Here is a 26537-nt window from a genome sequence, read left to right on the forward strand (position 1 = left end):
TAATGAAACACTGACAACCCCCTATGTGGGCAACCTGATGTAAGGACTTTCATTTATCCTTTTTGAATAAAAGTGGACCAACTAGCCCTCAAATATAGTTCCTGTTTGGCCTGAACTCAGTGTAAACAGCTCTACACTGTTTGAGTGACATGAAACGAGAAAATCGGATAGGCTGCACACCCACACAATAGTATCAATTCAATCACTTTATTGAAGAATCATAAAAACACCGGATGGGTACAGGCAGGGGAATAGGAACGAGGTTCCTCTTCTTCTGCCTGTACCCATCCAGTGCTTTTATGATTCCTCAATAAAGTGAATGAATTGATACTATTGACCCTGTGCAGCCTATCCGATTTTCCCATTTCACATGTGACTGCTGCAGTGGCAGGACATACACGCCACTCCATGCCGACTCACCTGTGAGCAGCAGGACTTCTCGTTACTGTTTGAGTGACATTCCCCAGATCTCAGCGCACACACATTCTTGTTTCCCTGTGCTGCATAGTGGCATTATTTTTAGAAGTATATCTTTGACCAGGCTATGGACATTAAAACAATGAATTGATTAAATATATAATAATCTAATAATATATGTAATTAATACATCTGTAAATAATTTAGGCATACAATTCATATTCTTAACAAGCAGTTTAAATTATTCCTCTCTAATCTATGCAGCTGCAGGCACATCTTATGCTCAAAGTTCACAAGAGATGCAGATAACTAACCTAATAAGGGTATTGGCACCCAGCTTTCTTCCTTCTTCTTATGTGCCAGCTCCATGTTTACATTACGGGTTAAATGGATAGCAAGCAGCCAAATCACACCTGGCAAGAGAGAATAAAATGATCTAACAGAAAAATAAAAGTGTTTTTTTTTTTTAACTTTGAGGAAGTATTAGGTCATAACTTGGAGAGTTCAGTGAGGGCTTGCTAATTTATTTTGCCTCATATATAATCATGTACATAATTGACTGTCCATGTCTACTTTAAGGAGAGTGCAAAATCTGGTGCAGCTGTGCATGGTAGCCAATCAGCTTCTAACAGCTTGTTCAATTAAGCTTAGACAAAATAAAACTGTTAAAAAAATGGATACAAACATAAAAAAACCCCAAAAACTCGAAGCTGATTGTTTTCTATGCAGACTGCACCAGATTTTACACCTTCCCCTTTTTAGTAAATCAACCCCACTGTCACCTTGCCAGCACTCCTGCCTCTGTTAAAACCAGTGACAATACCAGGTGCTTTTTCCATATGAAAGTGTTTGGGTCTGGGCTAGGGAAGTGACATCAGTACATCCCGTAGCATCCAACACCAGCCAACACTATGAATTTTATTGCCAGCTGTGACAGAGGCAGTAAAGCTGAGGGAAAGCTGGCAAGGTGAGTATTAAGGGTTCTGGGAGTATACAGTACATCATAAAGACACTGTCACTTTGCTTTGAGCAGGGAAGGTGACAGTATCTCTCTAAGTGTGAGGTAAAGTGCAGTGAAATAAACTTGTGTTCAATTCAAACATCTAGTCATGGGCAAGAGACTCTTTCATTTTAAAATGACCCTACATGTTATTGGATGTTTTTGCTATGGTCAATTTACTTAATTTAGTAAATATGTCCAGTGACCATGTCCAAGGGATCTTGAACGTGTACTATTTAGGCATTGCAGGATGTTTGCCTGAACCCCAAAGAGATCACCATCAGTTTTTGGTGCATATAGTGTTAAAATAGATTAAATATGCTTACGGAACTCACATTTGAAACGTGCACAACTGCACTGAGAGGTCAGTTAAAAAAAAAAGAAAACCCTGAAAATCGAACCCTTTTGGAATTATGTTATATCTGTATGGATATGATTGCTTACAACAGATTGATTGTGTTTAGAGGGTTTCTCTGTGGAATTTTTGGTTTTGTCTTGCTTTCCCCTTTAAAATAAGTACAAATCTCTTGACATACAGTTTCATGGTACAACCAATAGAAAAACTCTCCAAACTTCTTTTGATATTGGTTTTCCCAATGTTAAATACCCTGCTATGGGTAACTACAATTTAACAAGTGAAAGAGAACAGTATACCATGAAGGTGACTGTAAAGACATGACTTGCAATTGTTTCAAAAATAATCTGCAACTAGGGGTAGAACCAATTTAAACATATTTTACATAATTTGTTTTTCATATATAAAATAATTAGCAAAAAAATAAAACTGTAAACCTCTACTATAGAGCTTGATGTTCATTGTTGTAAAAGGTTTATATGTAATTCACAATATTAAGAAAATATAGACATTTGCAACAGCTTAATGATGCCTGATTCTTAAAATACACCAAACAGCATAATTATTGGGCTATATTACACCTTAAAAGCTCTCTACACATTTAATCAAGAAAATAAATCAAATCACTGTGCTATGAAATTTTGTGATCATGCATGAAAATTGAGTATGAATAAATCTTTTTAAGTGCGTGGTTGTTTATGTTAATTATAAATATACATGCTTGGGAAATGTGCAGATTACACATTTTTGTTATATTTATAACCATGAATATATATTTAATTTTATAATATTGATATATTTTCAGGACAATTTAAACTTCAGGCAAACAGTGACATGCTAATCCCTGTCTTGTAGTCTAGAGGACCTGAATTTTCTCAACTGCAGTTAAGTATTACATCTAGGTTTTGTGATGCCGCCCCCCCCAAGACTATGACTGGAATGGGAAGCAGAACCCCGATGTGCTCATCTTTCTGTCACTCTGCTCTCTGTTCTATCACATAAGCATTGCAGCACTCCTTGTGCTACAAAGTATGTCTCCCTCTTTGACTCTGTGCTCTGTTGTATAGGGAATGGCAAGAGGCTGATACCAAGGTAAATTAAAAAATAAACCTGCTGTATCTACATTTAATAATATATTAATACATAAAAAGGGAAGATACAGCGCTGTGTAAAATATAGGTATAAACAGCAGCCAACATTGCTATAGACCCAAGCAGTAAATGTGAATATGACAGTGTAGCGCTATAAAACCTAAATAAAACATTAACTTAGAGGTAATGAAACCAGTGTTGGAATCCCAATACCAAGGGATATAAAAACAAAAATCTAAAATATATCCTAAAATAATAAATCAGTGAAGAAATCCCAATTCAAGAGATATACATAGATGTGGTATAATCATACCCTGTGCAAAATATATATTACAATATACATATGCATATAAGTGATACAGATATGTGAAAAAAATTGAATTTTTTTTTTTTTAATACAGAAAATTTATAAAGAGGTAGCCAGTGTGAATTAAAATGCCAATATACAAAAACAATATACAAAAAGCCTTGGGGGCCCCAAGGCTTTTAAACCAGCCGGCTAGAGGGGTACATCTCCTTGGACAGCCACAATGGATCCTAGATCAGGACAGCAGCTTGTCACCAACAGTCTCAGACAGTGGCATAAGGGTAATACTCCAATGGGGGGCCCCAAACTGGTGTTCACATACCATGCGGAATTAGATAAAAAACTTGCATAGCATGATACCTTATAAACGTATTTTATTAAATGAATAAAAATAAAACTCACATGGTAAAAATCATCAAGAGCGTATACAAGAGCAAAAAGCGGTATATGAAGTAGGTCCACCCGACACGTTTCTGCTAAAAAGCCATCATCTTTGGTGCAAGGATACGGAGCTAAGCCTCGTTTTCAAGGAGGCTTAGCTCCATATTCTTGCGGCCTGGATCCCTTTTATGTAGAGCCACTTTTCAATTAATTTTGTATGCAATTTGTATTTTTATATTTGTAAGGGCACCTACAAAAGGGTAAGGGTAATAAAGGGTAAAATGTAAGGGTAATAAATTTAAAAGAGCAAACAAACATCCTGGATGGCTTAACTCCAATGTAAAAATTCATATAAAAGCAAAGGAGAAGGCCTTCAAAAAATACAAGGTTGAGGGATCATCCACAGCATTCAGAATTTATAAAGAATGCAATAAGAAATGTAAGGGTGCAATTAGGATGGCTAAGATAGAACATGAAAGACACATAGCGGAGGAGAGCAAAAAAAATCCCAAGAAATTCTTTAAGTATGTAAACAGTAAAAAAGGGAGGACAGACCATATTGGCCCCATAAAGAATGAGGAAGGACATCTGGTTACAAAGGATGGTGAGATGGCAGAGGTATTGAATTTATTCTTCTCCTCAGTCTTCACGAGTGAATCGGGGGGCTTCAGTAACCAAAACTGCAGTGTTTATCCTCATGACACAACACAGGAAGCACCTACATGGTTAACAGAGGACGGAATTAAAATTAGACTTGAGAAACTTAACATTAATAAATCACCGGGACCAGATGGCTTGCATCCGAGGGTACTTAGGGAACTCAGTCAGGTGATTGCCAGACCGTTGTTCCTAATTTTTACAGACAGTCTATTGACTGGAATGGTACCAGCTGATTGGAGAAAAGCCAATGTAGCACCAATATTTAAAAAGGGCCCAAAAAACATCCCTGGGAATTACAGACCAGTTAGCCTAACATCAATAGTATGTAAACTCTTGGAGGGGATGATAAGGGACTATATACAAGATTTTAGTAATAAGAATGATATCATTAGCAGTAATCAGCATGGATTCATGAAGAATCGTTCTTGCCAAACCAATCTATTAACCTTCTATGAGGAGGTGAGTTGCCATCTAGATAAAGGAAGGCCCGTAGACGTGGTGTATCTGGATTTTGCAAAAGCATTTGACACAGTTCCCCATAAACGTTTACTGTACAAAATAAGGTGCGTTGGCATGGACCATAGGGTGAGTACATGGATTGAAAACTGGCTACAAGGGCGTGTTCAGAGGGTGGTGATAAATGGGGAGTACTCAGAATGGTCAGGGGTGGGTAGTGGGGTCCCCCAGGGTTCTGTGCTGGGACCAATCCTATTTAATTTGTTCATAAACGACCTGGAGGATGGGATAAACAGTTCCATCTCTGTATTTGCAGACGATACTAAGCTAAGCAGGGCAATAACTTCTCCGCAGGATGTGGAAATCTTGCAAAAAGACCTGAACAAATTAATGGGGTGGGCGACTACATGGCAAATGAGGTTCAATGTAGAAAAATGTAAAATAATGCATTTGGGTGGCAAAAATATGAATGCAATCTATACACTGGGGGGAGAACCTCTGGGGGAATCTAGGATGGAAAAGGACTTGGGGGTCCTAGTGGATGATAGGCTCAGCAATGGCATGCAATGCCAAGCTGCTGCTAATAAAGCAAACAGAATATTGGCATGCATTAAAAGGGGGATCAACTGCAGAGATAAAATGATAATTCTCCCGCTCTACAAGACTCTGGTCCGGCCGCACCTGGAGTATGCTGTCCAGTTCTGGGCACCAGTCCTCAGGAGGGACGTACTGGAAATGGAGCGAGTACAAAGAAGGGCAACAAAGCTAATAAAGGGTCTGGAGGATCTTAGTTATGAGGAAAGGTTGCGAGCACTGAACTTATTCTCTCTGGAGAAGAGACGCTTGAGAGGGGATATGATTTCAATTTACAAATACTGTACTGGTGACCCCACAATAGGGATAAAACTTTTTCGCAGAAGAGAGTTTAATAAGACTCGTGGCCACTCATTACAATTAGAAGAAAAGAGGTTTAACCTTAAACTACGTAGAGGGTTCTTTACTGTAAGAGCGGCAAGGATGTGGAATTCCCTTCCACAGGCGGTGGTCTCAGCGGGGAGCATTGATAGCTTCAAGAAACTATTAGATAATCACCTGAATGACCACAATATACAGGGATATGTAATGTAATACTGACACATAATCACACACATAGGTTGGACTTGATGGACTTGTGTCTTTTTTCAACCTCACCTACTATGTAACTATGTAACCTAATCTATTGTCATTATTCTATTAAGGATGTTGTAATAATAGAAAAAAAATGTTTTTTGGTCCAATAGACGGGAAGTGATGTAACACAGTTATACTTCCGGTGTCATGGAATTTCCAGTATGGGGTCATTAGCCCTTTATAAGCGGTAGTGTTTGTGGGGTCCGCACCCAGATGATGGCTTTTTAGTAGAAACGCGTCGGGTAGACCTACTTCATATACCGCTTTTTGCTCTTGTATACACTCTTGATGATTTTTACCATGTGAGTTTTATTTTTATTTATTTAATAAAATAAGTTTATACGGTATCACGCTATGCAAGTTTTTAATCTATTTCTGCATGGTATGTGAACACCGGTTTGGGGCCCCCCATTGGAGTATTACCCTTATGCCGCTGTCTGAGACCGTTGGTGCCAAGCTGCTGTCCTGATCTAGGATCCATTGTGGCTGTTCAAGGAGATGTACCCACCCTTCCAGCAGGCTGGTTTAAAAGCCTTTGCGACTTGGGAGGTATAAGCCTCCCCAAGTCACCAACATCTGGTAAGCCTCCTAAGATCTTTGGTGGTGGCTCACTTACTATCCTAGTATCCCCTGAAACGTTGATGTTTATGAATACTGGTCCTGGTGTTTGAGAATATTCTTCACACCTTTAGACTTTAACATATGTTTTTATTAACATATGTCTGGGCTGCTGCCTTTATTGGAATTTTTCTTGTTTTTGTATAATTGGCACTTTAATTCACACTGGCTAACTCTTTATAAATTTTCTGTATTAAAAAAAGATTTTTTTTTCACATATCTGTATCACTTGTATGCACATATATATTGTAATATATATTTTGCACAGGGTATTATACCACATCTATGTATATCCCTTGAATTGGGATTTCTTCACTGATTTATTATTTTAGGATTTAATTTAGATTTTTGTTTTTATATCCCTTGGTATTGGGATTCCAGCACTAGTTTAATTACCTCTAAGTTAATGTTTTATTTAGGTTTTATAGCGCTACACTTTCATATTCACAATAATATATTAATGAATGCAGAGATACAATACTTTGTACCTTTTATACCTGCCTGGAGCACAGCTTTACATTTTGCATTTATCCTCCATTTGCAATGATTTCTCTTATTTTCACTCCAGCTCCTGCACATTTATAACCCTTATAGATTAGAGAAATCGCTATATTTTTGTCATTACTTATGACCCTGAAATAATACATAAATACTTTTGCTCTGGAAAAACAAAGCATTTATCAATATATTTTTTAAATTGCAGTGCTGCATTCAGTGCTGGTTCACACTATGCGGTGCGGGGACCGCATGCAATTTTGAACAGGAATCGCACCTCATTCCTGTTAACATCAAATGCGACTCTTTAGCAGTGTGATTTGAGCCATCATTCTGTATGGCTCAAATCACAATAAATCCCTACAAAACCATGCAGGACTTTTTTTTGGGCAGCACCAGAAATGGATCACATTGATGTTTTGCGTTTTGCGAACCGATTTAGGGGTGTTGTACTTAACCACTTCCCACCCAACATATAGTAAAATGTTGGCTGGAAAGCAGTTCTGTTGTCCTGACTGGACGTCATATGACGTCCAGCAAAATAAGCCGCAATTGCGCGCCTGCGATCATGCACCCATCTGACACACCGCATCTCCAATATAGGTAAAGAGTCTATGACGTAGGCTCTTTAACACATGATCAGCTGTGTCCAATCCTTGCTGATCACAGTGTAAACAGGAAAATCTGTGTATCAGGTTTTCCTCTATTTGAACTGACAGGCGTGAGTAGAGGAGAGCCGATCGGCTGCTCTCCTGATAGGGGGGTCTACGCTGATAATCAGCACATTATCAGTGCAGACTCATCGAGGATGTCCACCCATGACCACCAGGGATGCCCACCCGTGGCCACCAGGTATGCCCACCCATGGCCACCAGGGATGCACACCCATGACCAACAGGTAAGCCGACTAGAGCCCACTAGGGATGCCAATCTGTGCTCATTAGGGATGGCACTCTGTGCCCATCAGTGATGCCTGCCAGTACCCCCTGGTCAGTGCTGCCTATCAGTGTCATCTATAGGTGCCGCCCATCAGTGCCCACCAGTGCTCATCAGTACCACTTATCAGAGCCCATCAGTGCCACCTATGAGTGCCCATCAGTGCCACCTATGAGTGCCCATCAATGCCACCTATGATTGTCCATCAGCGCCACCTATCAGTGCCCATCAGTGCTATATATCAGTGCCCATCAGTGCTGTATATCAGTGCCTATCAGTGCTGGATATAAGGGCCTCATCATCAGTGTCACCTCATCAGTGCCACCTCATTAGGGCCAATCAGTACTGCCTCATCAGTGCCTGTCAGTGCAGCCTCATCAGTGCTCATTAGCGAAGGAGAAAAATTACTTATTTACAAAGTTTTGTAACAGAAACAAAGAAAAACTTTTTTTTCAAAATTTTCAGTCTTTTTTTATTTGTAGTGCAAAAAGTAAAAACCCCAGTGGTGATCAAATACCATCAAAAGGAAGCTCTATTTGTGGGAAAAAAAAATATAAATTTTGTTTGGGTTCAACTTCGTATGACTGCACAATTGTCATTCAAAATGTGATAGTGCTGAAAGCTGAAAATTGGCCTGGGCAGGAAAGGGGGAAAGTGCCATGTATTAAAGAGGTTAACATACACACCCACAGCAGTTTGCATGAACGGGGTGTGATTTGGCTGCGGAATCCACACAGAATTTGCTGAAGTATGAACTAGCACTAACTGACATTTAGGTTTCTTTGCCAAAGGATCACAGAATGTATACCTTGAAAGATAGTTACATAGTAGGCGAGGTTGAAAAAAGACACAAGTCCATCTTTTTGTGTGTTATTTTATGTCAGTACTACATTGTATATCCCTGTATGTTGTGGTCATTCAGGTGCTTATCTAATGTTTTTTTTTTAATTATCAATGCTCCCCGCTGAAACCACTGCTTGTGGAAGGGAATTCCACATCCTACAGTAAAGAACCCTTTACGCAGTTTAAGGTTAACCGATTTTCTTCTAATCTTAGTGAATGGCCATGTGTCTTATTAAATTCCCTTTAATAAGTTTAGGTTTTATCCCTATTATGGGATCACCAGTATGGTATTTGTACATTGAAATCATATCCCCTCTCAAGCATCTCCTCTCCAGGGAGAACAAGTTCAGTGCTCGTAACCTTTCCTCTAACTAAGGTCTTCCAGACCCTTTATTAGTTTTGTTGCCCTTCTCAGGACTCTCTCCAGTTCCAGCACATCCTTCCTGAGGACTGATGCCCAGAACTGGACAGCATACTCCAGGTGCGGCCTGACCAGAGTCTTGCAGAGTGGGAGAATTATCGCTTTATCTCTCGAGTTAATCCCTTTTTAATGCATGCCAATATTGCTGAGCCTGTCATCTACTAGGACCCCCAGGTCCTTTTCCATCCTAGAGTATATGATGAATGTTTACTTTGCAAATTGAATATTAGTTAATACAGTAAAACTGTGTTCACTTCCCTCATGCAATCATGTCATCACAAAATTCAGTTTTTACAATATTCCTGATATGTGATTGGGGCAAATACATTAAACATAGATTTCACTTATGTGTACATTAATGACAATTGCTTTAAATGGCACATAAAAGAACAAATTTAAATACAGTGTAACAAAGTATTGCTGCAATATATTAATAAATGATTCCTGAAAACACTGTTCCCAGGGTTTCTTTCATGCCGCTGCAGCACTTCTGCGACACAGACCAAGACCTAACTGTTGAAATATCATCTAGTCTGGCAGTTTCACACAAAAATGGAGCTTTAAGGGAGATAAAGATGATGGGAGTGGTGTAGAACCAAGACATATCAGGTAACTTGAAGTTTTTTAGGGCATACCCATACACCCACGTTTCTTAACTGGTAGGATAAAACACAAATTGAAAATTCAGCACTGGGTAAGGTTTAATCCACACAACAAGCTTTTACCTACATTGGCAAGTCCTGACACACCATTCTGTCATCAGCCACCCTCCACCAACATTCTGAACACTCTCATTTAGTGGAGGGGGTTGTAATTTTTATTTTCTGCATAAATAAGAATGCAGTCACTGTAGTGCTGGAACTATATAAATGGCATAAATATGTGCAGGAGCCACAGAAGTAAAAGTCGGTTTGGGATTTAAAGCAGAGGGTTGCCAACAGCATTAAAAAAAGAAAGATCTTGCAAAATCTAAAGAAATAGTGGAACTGCATATTGTACTAACTATAAGGTATGCTTTTTGACATTTTCTATAAATGTAATGGTAATATGACAATTTTGGATAGCTGTCAGGGCTAGTCCCAGCCCTTCCTTCTCTGAGCTGGCTGCTCAGCTTTCAGCTAATTGCCAGCTCCTATCTTTCCACAGTGACTCACCTGTTGATGATCCTGCTCATCGGTCCTGCCTACTTAAGCCGTCCAGTCCAGACGATCTCTGCCTTCGCCTTGGTCACATGTCTAGAGACTCTCTCCTGTGTTCCTGTTAGACTTGCTTGGCTGACATTTCTTCTGGCTCCCTGGCGCTTTGGCTTGTCTGGCTATCCTTTTAACTGTACTTGTGTCTCAGGCTATTCAATTACATCATTGAATTCAGTACTCTGGCAGTAGAGGTTGTTTGGAACAATAAGGCCCTCATGGATGCTTTTTCTCATGGTCTCTCAGATACCATCAAGGATGAGAAAGCAGCCTGAGATATACCCACTGAGCTGGAGAAGTTGATCATGTTTGCCATCCTCATTGACTCCAGACTCAGAGACTCTCTTTTAAGGAGTGCTTGCAGAAGCCTCCTGTACATTTGTCACTGAGCTTTGCAGTCCCACCCTTGCCTCCCTCACCTCACATGCCTCCTGGTACCGAGTCGGTCAGTGAAGGTGAACCCATGCACTTGAGTTTCACACATCTCTCTGTAGATGAGAGAACCTTTAGGAGGAGGGAGAGATTGTGCCTTTATTGTGGCCAGGGAGGTCACTTTTTAAAGTCTTGTCCTACCTGTCCAGGGAATGCCCGAACCTTGAGGTCCTGTCACGGACAGACCTTAGGTTGCTTCGTCCCCAGTTATCCAGAAGGATAAGCCCCTGGTTTCAGTTACCCTTTCTTGGGCTGAGTAGTCCATCGAGAGGCTCTAATCAACTCTGGGGCTGCAGGCCTGTACATTGATGCTGCCTTTGTATCGAAGCACTCGATTCCGCTGCAGCTGCATGACACTCCACTTGCCATTGAGGCTCTTGACGGGAGACCTCTGCAGCCTGCCCATGTGATTCATGAGACTGTTCCATTGTCCATGGCCATAGGGGCTCTTCACCATGAGATAATCCAATTCCAGGTTATTTCTTCACCTAAGTTTCCGTTGGTTATTGGTTATCCTTGGTTACAGAGACACAACCCCTCTTTTGATTGGCACCGTGCTGAGGTTCTCTCCTGGTCGCCACAATGCAGTAAGACATGCTTCCAGAAGGTAGCCAAGGTCCTCTGCACCTCTTCACTATCCTCCCTGCCAGAGAAGTACCACGATTTTAGCGATGTCTTTGACAAGGGTCAAGCCGCAATTGACCTTCAACCTGGTGCCATACCCCCTTGTGGCCAGGTTTACCCTTTGTTTGTCTTGGAGGATAAGGCCATGAGGAGCATGTTGCAGACGCACTTTCTCGAGGTTTCATCCGCAAATCCTCATCTCCTGCTGGTGCTAGTTTCTTCTTTGTGAAGAAGAGGAGTGGTGAACTGAGACCTTGTATTGATTATAGGGATCTCAATCGTTTCACGATTAAGAATGCCTATACGATTCCGTTGATTACGGAGTTATTTGACCACTTCAAGGGAGTAACGGTTTTCATGAAGCTTGATTAAAGAGGGATATACAATCTCGTGAGGATTAAGGAGGGCAACGAATGCCTTTTCGTAATGCCTTTTGGCCTTTGTAATGCCCTGGCAGTTTTCCAGGAATTTATTAAAGATGTCCTCCGAGATTTGTTGCAGTTATGTGTGGTGGTTTATCTTGACGATATCCTCATATTTTCCAAGTCCCTGGAGAGCCACCACACAGATGTCTGTCGTGTGCTTCAGAAACGAAGAGAGAACAATCTCTATTGTAAATTGGAGAAGTGCGAATTCCTTCGTGAACAGGTGAAATTCCTGGGTTATGTCGTTTCCACTGCTGGTTTTTCGATGACCCAGTGAAACTTTTAGCAGTCCTACAGTGGCCTGACCCGTGGGTTTACGTCCTCTGTAGCGTTTTCTTGTCTTTGCCAACTATTATCGGAAAAAGGGTGCAATGGGCTGTTTTCTTGTCAAGTTTCAATTACATTGTCTCATTCTTACGGTACTAAGAATGTAAGGGGTGACGCTTTGTCACAATAATTTTCCTCCACTTCCAAGATGGAGTCGGTTCCGGTTCCTGTGATTCCTACTGATCATATTCTGGCTACGGTTCACACCAGTCTCACTTCTCCTTTGGGTGACAAAATCCTTGCTGCTCAGGTCCATGCTCCTCCTGAGAAACTTTGTGACCGCTGCTTTGTCCCAGAGAGTCTCCGTACTGCCGTGCTCCAGACTTACCATTCTCCCATGGCTGCTGGCCACCCTGGAAAGAATCAACTCTTTTGGGCCATTTCCCAACAATTCTGGTGGCCTAGTCTACCTGCTGATATGACCGCCTTCATAGCTGCCTGTTCCGTGTGTGCCCAGAGTAAGATTCCATGACACCTTCCAGTGGGTCTCCTACAACCCGTACCCAATGGAGAAAGGCCCTGGACCCACCTGTCTATGGATTTCATTGTGAAGTTACCCAACTCCCAGGGCAACACAGTTATCCTTATGGTGGTTGACCGGTTTTTGAAAATGTCTCATTGTATTCCACTTAAGAAGTTGCCCACTTCTAAGAAACTGGCTTCCATATTTGCTTGGGAGATCTTTCACTTACATGGGTTACCCAAGGTGATTGTCTCGGACAGGGGTAGTCAGCTTGCCTCCCGGTTCTGGCGAGCCTTTTGTGCACAGTTGGGAATTCAGCTTGCTTTATCCTCTGCGTATCAGCTGCAGTCTAATGGGACCGCAGAACGAGCCAATCAGTCCTTGGAGCAATTCCTACATTGCTATATTTCTGACCATCATAACAACTAGTCAGACCTCTTAACATGGGCAGAGTTTGCACACAATAGTGCTTTGAATCTGGCTTCCAGATTGTCCTCGTTTATGGCAAACTATGGTTTCCAACCTTCCTTGTTGCCTGACTCTTTTGTTCCGCAGAATATTCCTGCATTAGAAGAGCATCTCCCTGGTCTTCGTTACACTTGGGCACAAGTCCAGGAGGCTTTGCGACATGCTAATGATAGGTACAGACTCCATGCTGACCACAGAGGCCTGTCTGCGCCTTCCTACCAGGTTGGGGACAGGGTCTGGCTGTCATCTCGCAACCTCCGACTTTGTGTTCCCTCTCTGAAGTTCGCACCTCGGTTTATTGGGCCTTTTTGTATTCTTTGCAGGATTAACCCAGTGGCTTACGCATTAGACCTTCCTTCTAATATGCTTATTTCAAATGTATTTCATGTCTCCTTATTAAAACCTTTGTTCTGCAACCGCTTTACTACTTCAGTACCACATCTTTACCCTGTTCAGGTTGAGAACCATGAGGAGTATGAAGTACATTCCATTGTTGACTCCCGTAGGTTCCATGGGCGTGTACAGTACCTGGTTCATTGGAAAGGGTACGGTCCGGAGGAATGCACTTGGGTCCCATCCTCAGACATACATGCTCCTGTCCTCCACCATGATTTCCATAGACATTTTCCCCTCAAGCCTGGTGGTCCTCTGAGGGGGTCGTTGAGGAGGGGGTACCGTGGGGGCTGGGCTCAGCCCTTCCTTCTCTGAGCTGACCACTCAGCTGTTGGCTAATTGCCAGCTCCTGTCTTTCCACAGTGACTCACCTGTTGATGATTGTGCTCGCCGGTCCTGCCTACTTAAGCCGTCCAGTCCAGACGATCTCTCCCTTTGCCTTGGTTACAGTCTCAGTCTGATTCATGGCTTCTGACAATAGTATTGTGGAAGTTACTCTGAAAAATATGTTAGAAGTGTGCAAAAAGACATAGGCAGCACCCGATGGTGAACCCACGTATTGTCCCCGTAATGTCCAAGGTCTTCGGTGATTTTTACCAGAGACTGTATAACTGCTTATCTACAGACGCGCATTCCCAATTCACCCAGGAAAAATTTGACACCTTCATAGAATCTTTGAAAATCCCTAATTTCCGCTGAGGACCGTCTGGGACTTAATGCTCCCATTTCTGTTGAAGAAATCACTAAAGTTGTAAATCAGCTCCCCAACCACAAATCCCCCGTACCCGATGGACTCCCTTACTCCTACTTCAGGAGATTCCTTCTGGTCCTGATGCCCCATATGGCTAATCTGTTTACCTCCATAATGTCAGGGACACTCCCCCATTCCCAATTTCTACATGCCTTTATCACAGTCATTCCAAAGCCAGATAAAGACCCCTCATTGCCAGATAACTATCGCCCCATTGCCCTTTTAAACTCAGATTATAACATTTTTACTACAATTTTGGCCAACAGACTTTCTCTACTTCTCCCATCGCTTATACATAGGGACCAGATAGGGTTTGTCCCAACTAGACACGCAGGAGATAACACCGGGGGAACAATTGATCTCCTGATGAAAACTAAGAAGCCTGCTTTAGTCCTCAGTCTAGATGCCCAAAAGGCATTTGACCATCTGAACTGGTCATTCATGTTTGCTATTCTGCATAGATATGGTTTCTCTGGTCCCTTCATTCAGGCCCTGAAAGCACTATATTCCACACCCACATCCCAAGTGCAGACGGCCTCCCATGTCTCTCCACCATTCACTCTCCCCTGCTTTTCATTCTTAGTCTGGAACCCCTGGCGGAAGCTATTCGCTTGCACCCAGACATAAAAGGGGTGGCGTTGAGGCATCGGGAGTACAAACTGTCACTTTTTGCGGATGACATTTTATTGACATGAACTCATCCTCACACTTCACTCCCCTCACTGCATGCAACCCTAACCCTATTTGGCAATATCTCCAGTTTTAAAATCAACTCGTCCAAAACTGAAGCTCTCCCTATTAATATTTCAACAGATACACTCTTGAATTTAAAAGAAAATTTTAATTACCGCTGGTGCCCTCAGTCACTAAAGTACCTTGGAGTTTACTTAACCTCCTCTTACTCCACACTTTTTCTTGTTAAATATATTTATTGAGTTTTCACAAAAGAAAAAAGAAAAAAATTAAAAGGATATAATACATGGATACATATCATACATTCAATACGTTTTACAATATAATAAAGGAATTAGAGTTATCTTACAACCTTATTTACTATATGTATGCTGAAAATAAAAGATGTAAGAAACAATAAATTAATCTAGTAATCAGACTAAGTATCCAGAGCATTGTAAAAGAAAAATAAAAAAAAAGGGAAAGAGGGAATGATAAAGATAAGAAGAAGATTTTTCTCGGAATGGTGTCCCGACTCACGATAGATATACCTACATAGTATTTATTTAAGTAGCAGTATGGTATACGACCTATTGAGGTAACAACAGAGATTGGTCAAAATCGGTGGGGAGGTAGTGTTTAACCCATGGTTGCCAAATTTTGTGAAAATAATTGATTTTATTTTCTTCAATAGCTGTCATCTTAGCATATACAAGTGCTCTGTTCATTCTGTGTTTGGCTTCAGCGAGAAATAGATTTTGGGACTTCCATGCCTTAGCAATCGTTTGCTTTGCTGCAGTACTAAGTTGAATAAACAATTGAAATTGAGTATGTGTGAGTATAGAGGGTTTAAGGTTTAGAAGAGCCATAGCAGGATCTGAAGGAATACTGATTTCCAAGGATTTAGAAGCCATAAAAATTATATTCTTCCAGAATTCTTGAACTACTGGACATTGCTACCATATGTGGAAATGTGTACCTGACGTGTCACATCCTCTAAAGCAATTAGGTGAGTACATGGGGACATATTTATCTATTCTAGCTGGTACCAGGTACCAACGTGCTAGAACCTCGTAGTTTGTGTCTACAGCAAAACAGTTTGTAGAGGAAGTTTTGGTGGCTAACCATATATTAGACCAATCTTGGTTGTTAAACTCTTGATTCATATCTTGTGCCCATTTAGTAGCATACGGGGTTATAGACTCACTAGAGATCATATGAAGTTGGTTGTTTAATATTGAGATAAGTCCTCTAATGTGAGGGTCGCTTATACAAATCCGCTCAAATTGAGTCACTTGATTAAAGGTTGAGCCTGTACTTAGAAATGGTTCGTAGAAATTTTTTATTTGCAAATATCGAAATATTTCTGTTTTAGGCAACCCAACTTTAGCAGAGGATAGATTGTATAAGCGAGTTAGGTTCTTAGATGACCATACAGAGAATGATCTTGGAAATTTCCAAGCAGGATAGAAGGCTGGATTATTAAGAAAGAAACAAGGGATTATGTGGTGATTGAAGATTATGCGCAGATTTATATTTATCGCAAATTGTTAGGGTCAGTTTCGTGATAGGATTAGAAAGATGTATTCTATCAGAAGGACAAAGCCAAAACATATTTGCCACTGAGATAGGGTCACTTTCCACCATTTCAATAGATACCCATAGGGGAGATTCAACATAAGTATGATATTTAAGAATAACTGCTATCTGTGCGGCATAGTAGTAAGAAGAAAAGTTGGATAAAAAGATAAGATAAAGATAAAGTGTGGATTTAGTTATGCGAGGTTTGGTGGTACCCCAAATGAAGTACATAATTCTACGTTGAATTAGACTAAGAAAATAATATGGTAAAGATATAGGGAGTACCCTAAACAAATATAGGAATTTCGGCAATATTGTCATTTTTACCGCATTAATCCTTGCCAACCATGACAATGAAAAGTGAGCCCATTGTTTCAATAAGCCAGAGATTTGTTTTAGGAGGGGCAGGTAATTAGCTGCAAATATATCTTTAAGGGAAATTGTGAGATTAATTCCTAGGTATGGAAGTTGCTTTGAAACCCAGTTAAAGGGTAAGGAAGTTTGTGTCTGTTGAAGTTCTGATTGAGATAAGGAAATATTTAATGCATTCGATTTTGTTGGATTAATGTGAAGTCCTGAAATATGGGCGAAATTATCTAATGTTTTAAGTAAGTTAGGGGTGGATATATGAGGATGTGACAAGAATATGAGAATGTCATTCACAAAAAGACAGTTTATGATGATGACCACCTAATTCTATGCCTTTAATGTTAGGATTGGTTCTAATAAGGTGTGCAAGGGGTTCTATTAACAGGGCAAAAAGTAATGGGGAAAGAGGACATCCCTGTCTAGTGCCTCTTTTGATATCAATCATTGTTGACTTATAACCAGCATATTTGATATATGCTCTAGGATTATTATATAAAGAGGAAACCCAAGTCAAAAAGTTGTTTCCAAACCCCCATTTTTGAAGTACATATTCCATATAAGGCCAGGTAACAGAATCAAATGCTTTCCTTATGTCTAAGGATCTGAGGCAAGCTGGGATTCGTCTAGTTTTAGCCACATGAATAAGCAAGAGTGCTCTCCTAATGTTATCACCTGCCTGGCGTTTAGGCATAAAGCTTGTTTGGTCTTTATGAATTAGATGACCAATAATATTATTCAATCTAGTGGCTAGAATTTTAGCTATTAATTTTATATCCAAGTTGAGGAGGGATATGGGACGATAGTTACTCCAGGAAGTGGAGTCAGAGTGTGGTTTGGGGATCATTGCTATAATAGACGTAAGAGTCTCTGTTCTAAATGAGTTACCTTTAAGGATGAAATTGAAAGCTTTAGTTAGGATGGGTATTAAAATATGTGCAAATTGTCTATAATATGTTGCTGAGAATCCATCTGGGCCCGGTCTCTTACGTAGTTTTAACAATTTTATAGCATTAAGAACTTCAGTATCTGTAATTGGGCTTTCAAGAAGATCTCTCTGTTGTTGATCTAGATTAGGAAGTGTGATATTAGAGAATATAGCATCTCTTTTAGTTATATTGAAATTCGGAGCAGAAGAATATATTTTAGATAGATTAGAGCGAAAAATCTCAAGAATTTTCAATGGGTTACCAGTGTATGCTTCTTGGGATATTTTCAATCTGATAGGCGTATGCATGTGTTGTGAATTCTTTAGAATTCTAGCCATAGGTGTATCTGGCTTATTTGCTTTACGATATTGAACATACTGGCGTTTACGTATAATCTTATCTGCAGAATCAGTCGAAAAAAGATCCAGGTCAAGACGGGCTTTTTCTAATTTAGAATTATTAAAGGGAGTTGGGGAGGTTTGAAAAGTTTGATGGCAGTCATTAAAGGTAGATTCAAGTTTTGCAAACAAAAGTTTGCGTTCTCTTTTAAGGGCAGTTGCTTGTTGTATTAATCTACCCCTAATGACTACTTTGTGTGCCTCCCATAAAGTAATGGCAGAGACTTCACCTGTATCATTAGATATTAGATAATCAGAGATTGCTTTTTCAATAATGATACGATGAGAAGGATGGGTCAGTATTGAGTCGTTTATACACCAGGTGATGTCATGAGATCTAGGGATTGTGGAAGCAATGGTAGTAAATACTGCACAATGGTCTGTCCAAGGAAGAGGAATGATTTTGGCTGATAAGATTTCTGGTAGCATACTTGACGGAATAAGAATATGATCTATTCGTGAAAAGGAGTTATGTGGGTAGGAATAGTAAGTAAAGCGTCCACTGATAGGGTTCATTTCCCGCCAAGTATCTACCTGGCCATGCGTGGTAAGAAGATGTTGAAAGGTTAGGTTTATTGAGCTTGTAGTAGGTCCAGAGGGGGGATTTATGCAAAAACGGGAAAATAGTTGCATTAGAATCCCCACAGATAACAACGGTATCAAACTTATGTACTTCTATAAGTTGAAAAAGGTGTGATAAAAATGCTGTTGGGCGTTTATTGGGGGCATAGTAAGACACAATTGTAATAGGATTATCAGAAATAAATCCTGTTAGGAGTACATATCGTCCTTCGGGGTCTGTTAATTGTGATACAAGGTTAAACGGAGTGGAACGGTAAAAACCAATGAGGGTTCCGCACTGTTTAACCGTAGCAGAAGCAGTATAGAATTGTGGATATGATGAAGAAAGAAATTTGGGGTAAACTTTATCAGTGAAATGAGTTTCCTGCAAACATATGATATTAGCTTTCTTCATTGCAAAAGAGCGAAGTGCCTTGGTTCGCTTATGTGGAGTATTAAACCCTTGTACATTTAATGACAAGATATTTATAGGAGCCATAAACCATCAAGTGTGAATATTATATCATAACAAGTAAAGTACTTACCGAGAGCCAGGATCATCAATCCAAGAATCAGAAGGGAGAAGTAAAGGTTAAAGAAAGAAACAATAAGAAATAAGAAAAAAACAAAAGAGAATCGATCGAACCCAATATGGAGATAATTTAGCAGCATGTAAAGACTAAAGAATTGGGTGGGGGAACATCTCAGGAGAGTATTAAGAACTCCCTGAGAGGATCCGGGACCACTAACAAGGATCCCCATAACAATGGTGGGAGTCCTCAAGTGGTATGAGGGACAGCAAGAAATTCCTTAGGGACGAATAACATCGGAGAACTACAGGAACTATTCCATTACTATCATGGAAAATGACATTGAAATTATTTTTAAAAATATAATAAAAAAAATGAAGATAAAGTTAAAAAAACTGAGAGAAAAAAAGAGAAAAAAAAAAAAATTTTATACTTATTACAGTACCATGTAGCAAAGGCTCAATTCAGTAATGAATATGGTAAGTTAATTAACTCAGCCAGCATGCAATGCTGGAAAATGCAAAAAAAGAGAATACTTTATTGGGACTTGATTATCAGTCCATTGAATCATCGTTGTCCGGCGGTGAATGTTCATATTGACCTCGCTTATTAAGATTTTGATGGGAAGATGTGGAAGAGCTGGGTTTTGGGTCCTTATTATGCTGTGTAGCGCGAATGGCTGGGCGTCTGTGAGACTGATTCTTAGATGAGACTGCTTCAGCTAAACCCATTTCAGTGAGGGCCGACTGCAAGTCCTCTGAAGAGCGACAGACATATTTAGTTTCCAGATAAGTAAATCTGAGACAAAAAGGAAATCCCCAGTGGTAGGTAATTTGATTTCGCTGAAGTATCTGTAGTTGCGGTTTTAGTGCACGTCTCTTTGCAACCGTAAGTGGGGATAAATCCGTGAAAAGTTGGTATGCATAGTCTTGAAAGCTGAGGGTTTTTCCCTGCCTCTGGCAGCTGCTAGTATCTGTTCTTTGGTTCTGTAATAGTGCATTTTGGCTATTATATCTCTTGGAGGACCATTAATTTTGTGTGGGGGTAGTGCTCTATGCACTCTATCCATTTCAAGTCTGTCAATAGGGGTACCAGGTAATATTTCCTGAAAGAGTAGCCTGCAGGTCTAAAACAGATTCAGGGTTTCCCCTGATTTGCAGGTACGATCTGCAATCCCTATTCTCTTGGTTTTCTAAACGTGCCTGTAGTGTAAGGTTTTCCTCTTTAAGTATCATCAACTCAGATGTATAGTTCTGTGCAAAATTATCCATTTCATCAACCCTCAGTTCTAAATCAGCTGTTCTCTGACCTAGCTCTCTTATCTCTTTTGTTAATTTGTCAGTTATGAGATCTGAAGTTTGCTTGAGGGCTTTCTGAAGCATATATTCAAATTTTTTGAATATGTCAGGTTGTACAGTTGTTTGTAAGTCACAAATGTCATATTCTGGCTCAGACTCACCATTAGTAGTCTGTGTCTTCTGGCTATGAGGCAGAGACTCTTTACTATGTGTACTGCTGCGCTGTGAGGGAGAGGATGCCGCCGCCATTCCAGCCGACAGTCTATGTGCCGCTTCCTTCGGTTTAACTGATTTAAGTTTTGACTTAGGTCCTTTCAGGACCATTATTTATGAAGCTGGGTAGAGTTATCTAATGTTTTGAGGAGATTGCGGTGCCTCTGGGACCTGTAGTCCTCCGATGAAATCTCCCGAGGAGCGGAGCTCTAAGGTAGCATAACCGTCACCTCAGGCTGCCGCGCATGCGCCCATCACTCCACACTTTTTCAGGCAAACTTTCCCCCCATGTTTATAGAAATTAATAATTTACTGAAAACATGGAAGAACCTCCCTCTATCCCTCCTAGGTAGGGTAAATGTTCTCAAAATGTCACTGCTCCCCAAACTTCTATATCTTTTTGAAACCCTTCCAGTAACAATCCCAATGTCCCAACTGAAACTCCTTCAGAGAAATTTTCTAAATTTTCTATGGAATAACAAGTCTCATAGAATAGCCGGCTCGTTTCTCCTTGCAACTGCAGCCAGAGGGGGCTTAGGGGCACCAGACATAATCACATATTATTATTCTACGCACTTGAGAGCTATAGCTTCTTGGATATCTAGATGTGCCCCTAATCGATGGTCAGAGATTGAGATGAGCATTACAGTACCGGCTCATCCATGCTGTATGTTATGGCCATCTCCTGACAAATCTACCTCCCAACTGCGTAGAATCTGTTTAAATCCAATGCTATTTACACTTTCAATTTGGAAAAGCTGTTCAGGTAAATACTCACTCACATCTCCATGCTCTCTTTAATAAATATCATCTTCAATCCAGAAATTTCTGACAGCCTATCCTATGAAGCTATGCTACCTTGGACAAAAGCAGGTATATTCCAGCTACGCCATGTAGCTCATCCCGTGACGCACAAACTCTACACCTTCTCTGAATTACAATCTAAATACGAAATCCCAAAGAATCTTTTATACTCTTTCCTACAAATCAAACATTTTTTCTCCAAAAAAGCACCACAACTGACTTTAACCATACCTACGGAATTTGAACTGATGTGTTCCAGAGGCCCCTATGAACCCCGCCTAATATCCACTATTTATAAAATTTTGCATGCTACTCCCATCATTGCTGAACACACTCACTCCTATATGCGGAAATGGTCCCACATTTTAAATAGATCCATTACGTTACAGGAATGGAGGGAGATCTGAAAAACTACTTCTAATATATCCAGATGTGTGACCCAAATAGAGACTGCCTAATGTTTCGGTACAGGACTCCAGAATTTTTGTTGAAACAAAAACTGACAGCTTCTGGTTTATGCTGGAGGTGTGGTAAGTCCATAGGCACTCACTATCACATATTTTGGGAATGTCCCTTGCTCTCACCCTTCTGGACACAGATCCACACACTCCTGGGAAGGATCCTAGACCTCCCCATTCCTTTCCAACCCATACATCTATTATTGGGCCTTCCACTCCAAAAAATATATAAGTCCCCTAGGAAACTGATGGCCTTTATCTTACTGACAGCCAAACGGGCCATACCTCAATGTTGGCTTGCCAATACCCCTCCTACTTTTGCACAATTTCTAACTATCATAGCAGACATTCGTAGGATGGAACACCTTACAGCTGTAATTGAGGAATCCCTTCCTAGTTTTGACAAGGTTTGGGGGTCATGGGATGCTTCTGAATACAACCCGGAGAAATCTTAGTAGTCACGAATAAATGCATTTGACAGGTTTGATCTCTGATAAAACGATTAGTCAAAAATTGAAATAGATTGTTGATGAACTTATTATTCTTTTTCTCACCATGATGTATATACAATGACTGTTAATCATTTGACACCATATTTTACCTACTGTACAAAGTATGTCATGTTTCAGTTTCTATTGGATGGAACTCCCTTTCATGTCCTTTTTTCCTGTGAACGTATGTATGATGATGTATCTTTGTTATCTTTTGAAAATATTCAATAAATAAACAATTAAAAAAAAAAAAAAAGACATAGGGGGTCATTTACTATAGCGCCAAAAAATTATCCTGCAGTACCAAAAAATAACTCTCAAAAAAGGGCAGAAAGACTTCAACTTTCAGAAAGTCAGCGCTAATGCAAATGGAAAGCAACGCTATTGCCGGCAATAATGCCTGTCAGATCACATATGCTGGAATAGTGGAAGTCAATGGGGCTCGAACTTGCAAAATCCAAAGTTCTCACTGAAGGCTTATATGCAAGTTATTTGCCATAAAAAGTGTTTGGAGACCTGGGTCCCAGGGGACATGTATCAATGCAAAAAAATTTTTAAAAAACAGACGTTTTTTCGGGAGCAGTGATTTTAATAATGCTTAGAGTGAAACAATAAAAATGTAATATTTCTTTAAATTTCGTACCTGGGGGGTGTCTATAGCATGCCTGTAAAGGGGCGCATGTTTCCTGTGTTTAGAACAGTCTGACAGCAAAATGACATTTCAAAGGAAAAAAGTAATTTAAAACTACTCGCGGCTATTAATGAATTGCCGGTCCGACAATACACATAAAAGTTAATTGATAAAAACGGCATGGAAATTCCCCACAGGGGAACCCCGAACCAAAATGTAAAAAAAAATGGCGTGGGGGTTCCCCTAAATTCCATACCAGGCCCTTCAGGTCTGGTATGGATATTAAGGGGAACCCCGCGCCAACATTTTTTTTAAAAATGGCGTGGGGTCCCCCTCAAAATCTATACCAGACCCTACAGGTCTGGTATGGATTTTAAGGGGAACACTGCGCCAATTTTTTTTTAAAAAATGGTGTGGGGTCCCCCCAAAAACCCATACCAGACCCTTACCCGAGCACTCAACCTGGCAGGCCACAGGAAAAGAGGGGGGGACGAGAGAGCGACCCCCCTCCTGAACCGTACCAGGCCACATGCCCTCAACATTGGAAGGGTGCTTTGGGGTAGCCCCCAAAGCACCTTGTCCCCATGTTGACGGGGACAAGACCCTCATCCTCACAACCCTTGCCCGGTGGTTGTGAGGGTCTGTGGGTGGGGGGCTTATCGGAATCTGGAAGCCCCCTTTAACAAGGGGACCCCCAGATTCCAGCCCCACATGTGAAATGGTAAGGGGGTACGAAAGTACCCTTACCATTTCACAAAATAAGTGTCAAAAATGTTAAAAATGACAAGAGACAGGTTTTGACAATTCCTTTATTTAAATGCTTCTTCTTTCTTCTATCTTCTTTCTTCTATCTTCTATCTTCCTTTGGTTTCTTCCTCCATTTTCTTCTTTTTCTGGTTCTTCTGGTTCCCGTGATGTCAGAGTGGGCGGGGTCACTGGGTGACTCCGTTATCTAAGAACCGTCAGAAGACGAGAAGCATCACACAGTGGGAGCCTCCCATCATGGTGGATGCGGAGCAGCCCGAGAAGAAGAAGGGAAGAAGACGCCACGGAGGAAGATGCCAGACAAGAACATCGGAGGAAGAACCAGAAGAAGAAGAAGATGGAGGAAGAAACCGAAGGAAGATAGAAGAAAGAAGATAGAAGAAGAAGCATTTAAATAAAGGATTTGTCAAAAACGGTCTCTTGTCATTTTTAACATTTTTGATACTTTTTTGTGAAATGGTAGGGGTACTTTTGTGCCCCATTACCATTTCACACAGGGGCGGGCCTGGGATCTGGGGATCCCCTTGTTAAAGGGGGCTTCCAGATTCTGATAAGCCAACCGCCTGCAGACCCCCACAACCACCGGGCAAGGGTTTTGGGGATGAGGCCCTTGTCCCCATCAACATGGGAACAAGGTGCTTTGGGGGGCTACCCCAAAGCACCTTCCCAATGTTGAGGGCATGTGGCCTGGTATGGTTCAGGAGCGGGGATGTGGCCTGGTACGGTTCAGGAGGGGGGGCGCTCCCATCCCCCCTTTTTTCCTGCGGCCTGCCAGGTTGCATGCTCGGGTAAGGGTCTGGTATGGATATTAAATTTTGGCGCGGGGTTCCCCTTAAAATCCATACCAGACCTGAAGGGTCTGGTATAGATTTTGAGGGGGGACCCCTCACCATTTTTTTAAAATTTTGGCCAGGGTTCCCCTTAATATTCATACCAGACCTGAAGGGCCTGGTAATGGACTATGGGGGAATCCCGGGCCATTTTTATCAATGAACTTTTATGTGTATTGTCGGGACCAACAATTAATTAATAGCCGGTGTCTTGCCGAGAAAGTTCCCCCGGCAGATAAGGACCCCCCTGTACTGTGCATGTGCTGCGCTTGCACAGTACGAATGACTACGGAGCCGCCGAAAGTCTCTGAAATTGAACAGCTGATCGTCAGCTCTACACGGCGCCTGTGCACTACATTCTGCCTTGAGTCCAGGTTCAAGCCCCACCATCCAAGTGGACATAGAGTTAGAATAAAAATATGCTGAACAAAGGGAGGCCATGCCCAAAGCAGTACAGGGGAGTCCTTATCCGCCGGGGGGGAACTTTCTCGGCAGAACACCGGCACTAGCGCTAGCACTTTTAAATGACTTTTTTCTTCCTTTAGAAATGTAATTTTGCTGTCAGACTGTTTTAAACACGGGAAACATGCACCACTTTACAGGCATACTGTAGACACCCCCCAGGTACGAAATTTAAAGGAATATTACACTTTTATTGTTTCACTTTAAGCATTATTAAAATCACTGCTCCCGAAAAAAAAGCCATTTTAAAAAAATGTTTTGCATTGATACATGTCCCCTAGGGCAGGAACCGGGTCCCCAAACACTTTTTATGACAATAACTTGCATATTAACCTTTAAAATTAGCACTTTTGATTATTCATGTTCGTGTCCCATAGACTTTAACGGTGTTTGCACAAATTTTTTGTCTGTTTGCATGTTCTGCTGCGAACCGAACAGGGGGGATGTTCGGCCCATCCCTAGTTATCATTGAGAATCATGGGGTACAACTTGTCAAGCAACCCGGATTTCCAAAGTCGCCCAACTGTGAAACAAGTCATATATATTTTAATAGAAAGGAGCTCTTATTTATACTTGCATTTACATCAGCAGAACAAATGCAGGAAGTGATGTGTGCACATGGGCCAGAAGCACATGTGTAGGGATGCCAAACAAATCAATGAACCCCACCCACACCAAATTTAACTACCACATCCACCCCCGCATTGATTAAGCACAAGTACATATCATACCTTTATCCGGAAAATGAGCAGCACCTCCTCTTTGCTAAAGAGGGACCTCGCCATGTCCACCTAGATGGAGATCCTGACCAGCACAGGAACTTCCGGGTGATTACAATGACTTATTTCTGGGTCAGAAGGCAAAACCACATTCTTTTGATCGCTGCTGCAAATATTTGATCGCAACCAAAATTAGAATTTTATTATTTTTGTTTATTTGCAGATATGCAAATTTTTATTTCTACTTATGATATTTAAAGGCGTTCGATAAGAAATGGTGCCCATGGGTTAGCAGCAGGTGAATGACAAAAATAAAAGGCCCAGTTTGAGCCCTGGTTCACACTGACAGAGGGAGGAAATCGTTCAGCTGAAAATCACACACTTTCATTCCCGCATGTCAGTCCCGACTGCAGGGGGAATTTCAGACATCTGTGCAGGTTTCTGCACTGATATCAATACAAATTGCACCCCAAAGTCACACCAATTAAAACAGTGCAATTGTCACCGCTTTGACATGTCAAATCGCACCAATGTGAACTAAAGCTGACACATACAACACTGCCTATCCACAGCTGAATTCATTACCTGCAATTCTCCACAGCT

The 26537-nt window shown here is 41.0% G+C and overlaps 1 protein-coding gene across 2 annotated transcripts in view; it reads right to left on the reverse strand.

The window, feature by feature from the left end:
- Positions 1 to 383: 383 nt before the first annotated feature.
- KHDRBS2 (KH RNA binding domain containing, signal transduction associated 2) overlaps positions 384 to 26537 on the reverse strand; it is a 650233-nt gene continuing 624079 nt past the window's right edge. Inside the window, exons 13-14 of one of the 2 annotated variants that reach the window (XR_012243879.1) lie at positions 732 to 830; positions 411 to 542 (exon numbers count right to left, since the gene is read on the reverse strand). The gene's annotated coding sequence lies outside the window, so the exon portion shown is untranslated. Of the gene's footprint in view, positions 831 to 26537 lie in introns of both variants that reach the window. The other variant, XR_012243878.1, reaches the window with a different exon arrangement.

This window comes from Aquarana catesbeiana, linkage group LG04 (assembly GCF_042186555.1).
Source record: "Aquarana catesbeiana isolate 2022-GZ linkage group LG04, ASM4218655v1, whole genome shotgun sequence".
Taxonomy (NCBI): domain Eukaryota; kingdom Metazoa; phylum Chordata; class Amphibia; order Anura; family Ranidae; genus Aquarana; species Aquarana catesbeiana.